Raw genomic sequence first — 10,974 nt, 5'->3', positions numbered from 1 at the left:
TCTTTAACATACTAAGAAAAATTTGTACCCATCAGAATTATCTTTCAAGAAAGTTAAAATAAATACATTTTTAATGAGACTCATGCTATAGGATATTTTAAATGATGAACTTCAGAGAGAAGAAAAATGATCTTGGATGGAAGATTTAAGATGTAACTGGTACTAGTGAGGAAAGTACTGGCAAACATGAAAGTAAATCTAAACACCCACTGACTATATATACCAACTAATAGTAATGGCTAGCCTGTGGGACAATAGCAAGTTTAAATGACACAATTAGACAATAATTTGTACATCAATGGGAATCATTATAGTCAAAAAGTCCTAAGATCCTTAAGTTTTGAAGAAAGAAGATAAAACTACTTATTAACTTTATTTTTTACTTAAATTATTTTAACTTATACATAAAAATTGTATATGTTAATAGGGTACCATGTAATGCTTCAATAATGTATACATTGCAAGTTTAAATCAAGTTAAATATATGTACTTAAACATATATCATTGCTTCATGGTGAAAACTTTCAAATTCTTCTTTTCTAGCTTTTTGAAATTCACAGAGTACTATTATGATCAGTAATCACCCTACCGTGTAATAGCACACTAGGGCTTCTTGCTCCTAACTGCTACTTAGTACCTATTGATCACGCTTTCATCATCCCTCCTTCCACCTTATTCTCTCAACCTCTAGCACCCACAATTCTACTCTCAACTTCTATGAAATTAATGCTTTTAGATTCTACATATGAGTGAGATCATGGGGTACTTGTCTTTCTGTGCTGGCTTATTTCACTTAACGTAATGATGTCCAGTTCCAACCAACTGCCACAAATGACAGAATGTTATTTTTATTTCTGAATAGTATTCCATCATGTATATGTACCTCCTTTTCTTATTCATTCCTCAACTGATGAACACTTAAGGTTATTTCTATATCTTCGCTATTGTGAATGGTGCTCAGTGAATATGGGAGTGCAGTTGTCTCTTTGAGATATGATTTAATTTTCTTTGGATATGAATCTAGTAGTAGTACCACTGGATCATATATATAGTTCTATTTTTAAGCTTTTTAGAAACCCCATTCCAGGAAGAATGACTACTTTCGGAAAGACAAAAGATAACAAGTACTGGTAAGGATGTAGACAAACAGGGATATTTACACCCTGTTGATGTGATTGTACATTAGTAGAGTGATTATGGAAAACAGTATGGAGTTTCTAAGGAACAGAAATAAATATATTTAACCTGATTTAAACATTACACATTGCATAAATATATAAAACATCACATGGTACTACATTATTAGTATGTATGACTTTATGTTTATTAGTTAAAATAATAAATTTTTAAAATAAAATAAAAATAAAACTGATATTTTAAAAAGCTATTTTAGAAATTCATTAACTTTAGACTTTATTAAGTATCCACATTAAAACTGCTAAAATAACCTGAAATTTGAAGGACAAATAATAGAAATATACAAACCTTAAGAAAACTTGTGGGGTTTTTTTGTTGTTGTTGTTGTTGTTTTGGTACCGGGGATCGAACTCGGGCCCTTGCGCTTGCGCAGCAGGCGGCAAAACCACTGAGCTAAATCCCCAGCCAAACTTGTATATTTTTAACAGACAAACTTCATAATGAAAGAATTATTATAGAGAATAAGTTCTCAATGATGAATAGTTTAATTTACCAGTAAGATAATAGGAATGTCATAGCAAAGTCCCAGAATGGATAAAGCAAAATGTGTTGTTATAATAAAAATATTAACAAACCCAATATTATCATGAGATTTTTAACATTCTTCACTCAGGGATTGATAGGTTGAGGAGACCAAAAAAATCAGTATGGATGTAAAAATTTGAATTGTAGAAGTAGTTAAATGTAGAGGTTTAGATCCAATACTGGAGAATGCATATTCTTCACAATCATATGTAGGACTTTTATGAAAATAGCCCCTGTACTAGGCCACACATCAGAAAATTTTAGCACTTGGGTTGAATCAAGTCAACTACCTGCTTTCCATTTTCCTTTTGTAACAACTTCATTGAAATATACTTCACATACCATACACTTCACTCAGCATGTGTAATTCAGTGAGTTTTGGTATATTCACCAATTTGTGAGTTCATTCTATAATTAATTATATAACATTTTCATTTCCCCCTATAAAGGGAACTCCCCACATTTTAGCCATCATTCTCCAATCTCTCTATATCTCACTCAGCCTCCAGCTCTAGGCAGCCACTAATCTATTTTCTGTATTTTAGGGTTGCTTATTCAGAACATTTCATAAAAATGAAATCACACAATGTACTGCCCTGTGTGACTTGCTTCATTTACTTATACCAATGTTTTCAAGGTTCATTCATGTTGTAGCTTGTATCAGTATATGTCATTTCCTTTTACTTTAAGTGTTATTCCATTGTAGGGGTATATCACATTGTGATTATTCATTGGTTGATGAACATTTGAGTTGTTTCCACTTATTGCCTATTATGATAATACTACTGTGAACATCCTTGTGCAAGACTTTATGTGAACATCTACTTTAATTTTCCCTTCTATATATGCCTAGGAGTGGAATCATTGTCCAATGTAGTAAGTCTATGATTAACATTTTTAGGAACATCCAGACTGCTTTCCATAGTGTCTGAAGCAGTTTACATTCCCACCAACAGTGTTTGAGAGGCATGCTTTCTTCACATCATCACCAACATTTGTTATTATCTGTCTTTTTTGTTCATTACCATCTCAGTGAGTATGAAATGGTATTTCATTGTGATTTTGATTTACATCTGCTTGATGACTAATGACGTTGAGCACATTTTCACGTTATTTTATTGGTTATTTGTATACCTTCTTTGGAGAGAAATGTTCATTCAGATTTTCCCATTTCTAAACTCTGCTACTTATCTTTTCATTAATAAATTGTAATGTTTGTATATATTCTGGACATAAGGCCTTTAAATGACTTACAGAAATTTCCCCCTCTCTTTGGGTTGCCTCTTCACTTTTTCTGATGATGTCTTTCCAACTGCAAAAGCTTTTCATTTTGATGGTATTCATTTATCTATTATTTCTTTGACTGGCTTTGTCTTTAGGGACATGTCTAAGAAACCATTACCTAATCCAATATCAAAAAGATTTATGGCTATACTTTCTTGTGCAAATTTTACAGTTTTACCTATTACACTTAATCTTTGGTCCATTTTAGTTAATTTTTATATATTGTGTGAGATAGAGGTCCAACTTCATCTTCATATTGATACCTGGTTGTCTCAGTACCACATGTTGAAAAAATTCTTTCTTCCACTGAATTTTCTTACAGGATCAATCGACACTACATGTAAAGGTTTATTTCTGAATTCTCAATTCTATTCTATTGTCCTATTATTCTATCTTTATACCATTACCTCATTCTTTTGATTACCATAACTTTTTGGTACTATTTGGAGTTGGGAAGTATGAGTCCTCCAAATTTGTTCTTCTTCTGCAATATTATTTTGGCTATGTCGGGTCCCTTGGCGCTCCAAATGAATTTTAGAATCAGTTTGTCAATGTCAAGAAAAATGACAGCTAAGATTTTAATAAGGATTTCCCTAGATCTGTAGCTCAATTTGGGAGACACTGTCCTCTTAAAAACGTATGTTTTCCAATCCATAAACTGTGACATATTTTCATTTACTTAGGTATTCTTTAATTTCCTTCAGCAATGTTTTGTAGTTTTCAATGTATACTCCTTGAGCTTCTTTCATTAAATTTATTCCTAAGTATTTTCCTCTTCTTGCTGCTATTGAAAATGTAATCACTTTGGAGTTTACTGTTTCCCTCCTTATGGTATAGTTTAAAAAGTTTCTCTGTCCTTTATACATTCTGAAGCAAAGATAATTGGAACTATTGGTTTGATCAAATTCAGGTTTGATTTTTTTTTACAAAATTACTTCACAGATGTGCCAACCTTAAGACACAGCGTAACTGGTTATCTCCTTGTTGTTGGAGCAGCCATTGATGTTCATTCCCTATACTCACTAATATACTAGGGGTTGCAAAATAGTATCCCTATACTCACTAATATACTAGGGGTTGCAAAATAGTAATGTGCTCATTTCATCTTTCTTCACTTACTAGTTGGCATATTTTTATAAAGAGAAAATTTCCTTTATCAAGTATTTGATTACTCAGTGTGAATGTTTATGTAGAAAAATCAGTCCATTTTTAAACTTAAGTATTACAGAAAATTGTTACTTTCCACAGGCTAAAGTAATTACAGAGCATTTAGGTGGAAGATACTTGAAATATCAGCAGAAGGATATATTCGATCCAAGCCATATTAAAGCCAGTAACTGACTTAAAGCTGAGACTGAAACTCAAGTTTTCAACTTCTAAATGTTTTATATTTCTAATTCATTATGTTCATAACATGGGCTCATCCCCCCCACTTGCTCCACTCTGTACCTTTTAAAACACCTAGTTTATACTCAGAAAGGACTAAGATAATATCTTCATCAGTTCATGTATTCGTTCCAGAGATATTTCTTGATCACTTACAATCACTTACTTTAAGTTAAGGAGTGAAAGTATCTATTGACTGTAGCAATTCATCTGTTATTAGTAATGCCTGTGAGATGATTCTATTGGAGAATTTGGATGCCTACAGTACATAGTACACTAAACACTATGTTTGATGCCTGCAAATATTTTCATTAAGTTTAAGGTAATCAATATGTGTGATTTTATAATCTTTTGTTTAGATAATATATAAAATTATTATCAGTAATAGATATTATATTTTGAATTAAAATAAGCAAATAATGAAGTTAGTTTTATTATATAGCTTATTTTAATGTAGAAGTTATTTCAAAAACTAAAATGCTATCAACTTTATTTATATACTATTTCATTAAATGTCCTAGGAATACAGCCAAAATGAGAACATCAATTTACTAAATCATCCTTTCAAGAAATCCTCATCAAGATCAGCTGTGTGTCTGGTTTTGTGATGGCCACTGAGGAATCAGAGAATATGAGATACGGCCTTAAGAAGTTCATGGTCCTAGTAATTTGACAACAGAACAGTGTAGTCAGGGCTGTGAGAAAGGGAGGCACAAATTGCTGTACAGAGACAATCAGAAAGAAAAGGTCACCTGGGTAAGAGGATGAGGATCCAAATGAAGTATCACACTGAGCCCTTATGATGTAGAGTTCATAGACAGTTTACTCCAAAAATATTTATGTATTTATTTATGCTTAGTAGGTCAGAATGTTTGAGTCTGGTGTCAAGCCTACTTACTGCAACTAGTTCTGTCTATCTCTAAAGAGATTTGTTGACACTGGTGAGAAGACATGGCATTCCTGTTTGAGATATTAAGAAATGTCAGCTATTGAGTATCTATTCAGAAAAAAAAACAGACAATGAGGTTTTAGGGAGAGAGAAATAGGGACAAGTTGGAAACACAACTTGGAGAGGAAAAGTCATTAGAAGGAGTGGTATGAGAAGCACCCATGAACATGGGAAACCCTGCCACACAAAGCTTGGCTTCTTTATTAGATTAGCACTAGAAGAGGGATGGGTAAGGGCTTTAGGGAGCAATTTTCCCGGATCCCTTTTTTTCCATCAGACAAAAAATGATTTCTACAACCTACATTCTATCAAAATCCCTTTTATGACTTGCTTTCCTGCTTGTTCTTCTTTAGGTCTCAGGGTGGAATAGTCCTAGCTGTCAATTTAATTTTCTTGATTTCAAGCTCTCATCCATTTTTCTTCTCCTTTCTCTCTCACTTTTTCTATCTTTCTGTCTGCCCTCATCCTTTCCTCTCTTTGTCCCCTAGCCTCTTATTTTTTCTTCCCCTCCTATTTCTTCATTTCCATCCATTCTACCATCATTTTCTGTCTTTATCTGTCACATCCCCTCCTCTTGATGTTCATGTTCTTTCTCATTTCTACTTCCCCAGCCCTCTCTCCTATTTCGTTTTCTTTAACTTTCTCCAATCTTATTATCTCTCTCATTTATCTTAATCTTAACTCTGAGTGGACACCCTACCGAGGTCCCAAGTCACGTGGAACACACCGAATCAGCCCGCTGCAGACAGGCAGGTATGCGGACACCCTACCGAGGTCCCAAGTTGTGCAGAACATGCCTAATCAGCCCGCGCCCCAGCCACAATCCACTGGAACCCCACCCCCGCTCCTCTGTACAGCCACCTGGTTCCACACTACAAAGACACAGAGGACACCAGACCACCAGACCAAGGTACTGAGTCCCGCTGCTCCTGGTCCAGAGGTAGGGGCTTCTGAGCTGCTGTCCCACTGCTCCTGGTCCAGACGAAGGGGCTTTCCAGCCAGCATCACTCCCGCTGCCCCCATCCCAGAGGAAAAGGCTTTTGGGCCACCTTCTGTCCTGCCGCTCCTGGCCCAGAGGAACGGGCTTCAGGGCCACCATCCCTCCCACTGCTCCCGGCCTAGAGGTAGGGGTTTCTGAGCCACCCTCCCACTGCTCCTGGTCCAGAGGAAGGGGCTTCCAGGCCACCATCCCTCCTGCTGCTACCAGCACAGAGGAAAGGGTTTTTAGACCACCATCCCTACCTCTGCTCCCAGCCCCTGTCCCACTTCTCCCAGCTCAGAGGAGATAATCTGTGCAGGTGCCAACAGCCCACCCCCAGGCAAAATGAGAAAACATGTAAATAAGTCTCAAAACCAGACTTCCAGATCACCTACAGCAACCCCAAAGGGAAATGAGATGGAACACTCTGATACTCAACCACCTGGACCCACTGAACTGGCAACATAAGGAGACCTGGAAAAACTGAAATCAGAAATAATTTCTCAGATAACAGGAGAAATTGTGCCCCTAGTGCAAGACATGATTAATAAATCTAGAGAGGAGCTCAGGAACATGATGGAATCCCAATATAGGAAAAAAATGGAATCCATAAAACAGATGCAAATAGATTTCCAGGAGATGAAAAATTCCACTGAAAGTCTACACAGCAGAAGGAGCCAATGTGAGGACAGAATTTCAGATATAGAAGATAAGATTGCAATTAGTGACCAGGAAAAGAAAAATTGCTTCAAAATTGTAAGGGAACAGGAGAAATCAATCCAGCAGCTGCTAGATGATGCAAAGAACAATAACATAAGACTGATTGGGCTCAATGAAGAAACAGAAGAGAGTGCAGATGACATAAAAAATCTCTTCACAAAAATAATGGCAGAAAACTTCCCAAGCAGGGGAAAAGAGCTTGACATACAGATAAGTGAGGCATATAGGACTCCAAATAGCCTTGATCTAAAAAAATCTACACATGGGCATATAATTGTTAAGATTCCAGAAACACAGCAGAAAAACAAAGTTCTACAAGCAGTTAGAGAAGAGAAACAAATCACATACAAAGGAAAGCCCATCAGAATCACAGCAGACTTCTCAACACAAACCATCAAGGCAAGAAGAGCTTGGAGTGACATATTCCAAGCCTTAAAAGAAAACAGCCTCCAACACAGATTGACGTACCATGCAAAGCTACCTTTCAAAATTGATGGAGAAACAAGATACTGTCGTGACAAAGAGCACCTTAGGAACTTCATGAATACCAAACCAGCACTCCAAAGAATTTTACACAATATGCTAGGAGCAGACATTGAGGATCACAACCCCAGGAAGCAAAGCAGAATGAACCCATCTGGCATGACAAGAAATTAAATTTAAAGGGGCAGAACCCAAGAAAAAGAAAAAGTCATGGCAATGACAAGTCAATACATTTCAGTTATAACCATCAACGATAATGGTCTCAATTCACCAATCAAAAGAAATAGACTGGCAGAATGGGTCAAGAAGCAAAATCCAACAATATGCTGCATTCAAGAAACACACTTCATTCAAAAGGAAACTCATAGACTGAAAGTTAAAGTGTGGAAAACAACACTCCATGTGACAGGAACCTGAGAAAAAGCAGGAGTAGCTATCCTCTTTGCAGATCAAGTAGATTCCCAACCAACACTGATTAAGAGAGATGAAGGACACTACATCCTTGTAAAGGGAAGAATCCAACAGGAAGAGATGGCAATCATAAATATCTATGCACTAAACACTAGTGCACCCAACTCTATAAAACAAATACTAACGGACAGGAAAAGTCATATATGCACTAATACAATTGTAGTGAGGGACCTCAACACCACACTGTCACAAATGGACAGATCAACTAGACAAAAATAAGTAATGAAATACTAGAACTCAATCAAACTCTTGAACAAATGAACTTATCAGATGTTTACAGAGTCTTCTGCAACATAAAATCAGAATGCACATTCTTCTCAGCTGCACATGGGGCATTCTCCAAAATAGACCACATACTCACACATAGAACATGTTTAAGTGCAAAGGAATTGAAGTTATCCTCTGTATATTATCAGTCAATAGTGTGATGAAATTGGAGATCCATAGCAAAAGAAACTCAAAAAATTTCATAAACATGTGGAAATTGAAGAACACACTTCTGAATAACCAATGGGTCACAGAGGAAATTAAAGAAGAAATCAGACAGTTCCTTCAATTAAATGACAATGACAATACAACATATCAGAATCAATGGGACACAATGAAAGCAGTCTTACAAGGGAAATTCATAGCAGTGAATATGCATATTAGGAAAACAGAGCACACCCAATTAAACAACCTGATGCTGCACCTCAAGCTTCTAGAAAAAGAAGAGCAGGACAACCCCAGAGCTCATAAAAGGGAGGAAATTATAAAGATCAGAAGAGAAATCAATGCAATGGAGACTAAGAGAATGATACAAAAAATTAATGAAGCCAAGAGTTGGTTCTTCGAAAGAATCAACAAAATTGACAAAGCTTTAGCCAACCTTGTCAGAAAAAGAAAGGAAAAGGCCCAAATCCATGCAATTAGGAATGAAGAGGGTGAAATAACAATGGACCCAGCAGAAGTCCAGAGGATCATCAATACCTACTTCCAGAACCTATACACCAATAAGATGAACAACACAGAAGAAATGGACAGATTCCTAGATACATATGAATTACCCAAGTTGAACGAAGAAGACCTAAAAATTCTGAACAACACAATATCAACCAATGAAATTGAAAATGTAATTAAAAACTTATCAACTAAGAAAAGCCCAGGCTCTGATGGCTTCACTGCTGAATTCTACAAGACATTTAGAGAAGAACTACTGCCACTACTGTTTAAACTCTTCAATGAAATTAAAAGAGAAGCAATACTCCCAAATTTATTCCTGGAAGCAAGCATCACCTTGATCTCCAAAGCAGAGAAAGACCCAAATGAAAAGGAGAACTATAGGCCAATCTCACTAATGAATATAGATGCAAAAATCCTTAATAAGATAATGGCAAAAAGAATGCAGAAGATCATCAAGAAGATCATACACCCTGATCAAGTGGGATTCATCCCAGGGATGCAGGGATGGTTCAATATAGGAAAATCAATCAATGTAATACACTATATCAATAGAGCCAAGGACAAAAACCATATGATTATCTCCATAGATGCAGAAAAAGCATTTGACAAAATCCAACATGCATTTATGATAAAAACCCTACAAATAATTGGAATAGATGGTCTCTACCTCAGTCTGATAAAAGCCATCATCTATGAAAAACCAACAGCCAATATCATACTAAATGGTCAAAAACTGAAATCCTTCACACTAGAATCAGGAACAAGACAAGGATGTCCACTATCACCACTCTTGTTCAATATAGTTCTGGAAACATTAGCCACGGCAATTAGACAAGAGAAAGAAATAAAAGGAATAAAGATAGGAAATGAAGAAGTCAAATTGTCATTATTTGCAGATGACATGATACTCTATATAGAAGACCCCAAGAACTCCACCAAAAGTCTTCTAGACTTAATAACCAAATTCAGTCAAGTAGCTGGTTACAAGGTCAACACACAAAAATCAATAGCTTTCCTCTACACAAATGACAGACTCACTGAGAGAGAAATAGGACAAATAATTCCTTTCACAATAGCATCCAAAAAAATTGAAATACCTAGGAATCAACCTAATGAAAGAAATCAAAGACCTCTTCTCTGAAAACTATGGCACCCTGAAAAGAGAGATTGAAGATGATATCAGAAAACGGACAGACATCCCCTGCTCCTGGGTAGGAAGGATTAATATAGTGAAAATGGCCATACTTCCAAAACTGCTATATAGATTTAATGCAATTCCAATTGAGATCCCAGCAGCATACTTCATAGACCTTGAGAAAACAATCCAAAAATTCATTTGGAGCAAGAAGAGACCCAGAATAGCAAATGCAATTCTAGGTAATAGAGACCTGGCAGGATGTATCACAATCCCCAACCTGCAACCATACTACAAAGCTACTGTGATAAAAACAGCATGGTACTGGCCAAGAAACAGACTTGAGGACCAGTGGAACAGATTAGAAGGTGCAGAAACAATGCCAGACACACTCAATCATCTCATGTTCAATAAAGGAGCCAAACACCATCACTGGAGGAAAGATAGCCTCTTTAATAAATGGTGCTGGAAAAATTGGGTTTCAACTTGCCAAAGATTAAAACTAGACCTATATCTCTCACCATGCACTAAACTAAAATCAGAATGCATTAAATATCTAAATATTAAAATAGAAACTCTGAACCAGTTGGAACAGAGGTTAGGTAGAACCCTTGAAGACATCGGTGTAGGAAAAGATTTTATCAACAAAACCTCAGTTGCCTGTGAACTAGCACAATCAACAAGTGGGATCTCTTCTTATTAAAAAGCTTCTGCACTGCAAGAGAAACCCCGAGCAGTGTGAAGAGACAACACACAATCTGGGAAAAATCTTCACCTGCTCTTCCTCAGACAAAGGTCTACTATCTCAAATCTATAAAGAACTTAAAAAGATCAGACCTCCCAAATTTAAAGACCCAATCTGAAAATGGGCATCTGAAATGAACAGACATTTCTCAGACAAAG

Source organism: Heterocephalus glaber, unplaced genomic scaffold (assembly GCF_053883595.1).
Source record: "Heterocephalus glaber isolate CG9 unplaced genomic scaffold, H.glaber_assembly_v1.0 deba00001790, whole genome shotgun sequence".
Lineage (NCBI taxonomy): Eukaryota > Metazoa > Chordata > Mammalia > Rodentia > Bathyergidae > Heterocephalus > Heterocephalus glaber.
Note: the sequence above shows the minus strand (reverse complement) of the source record.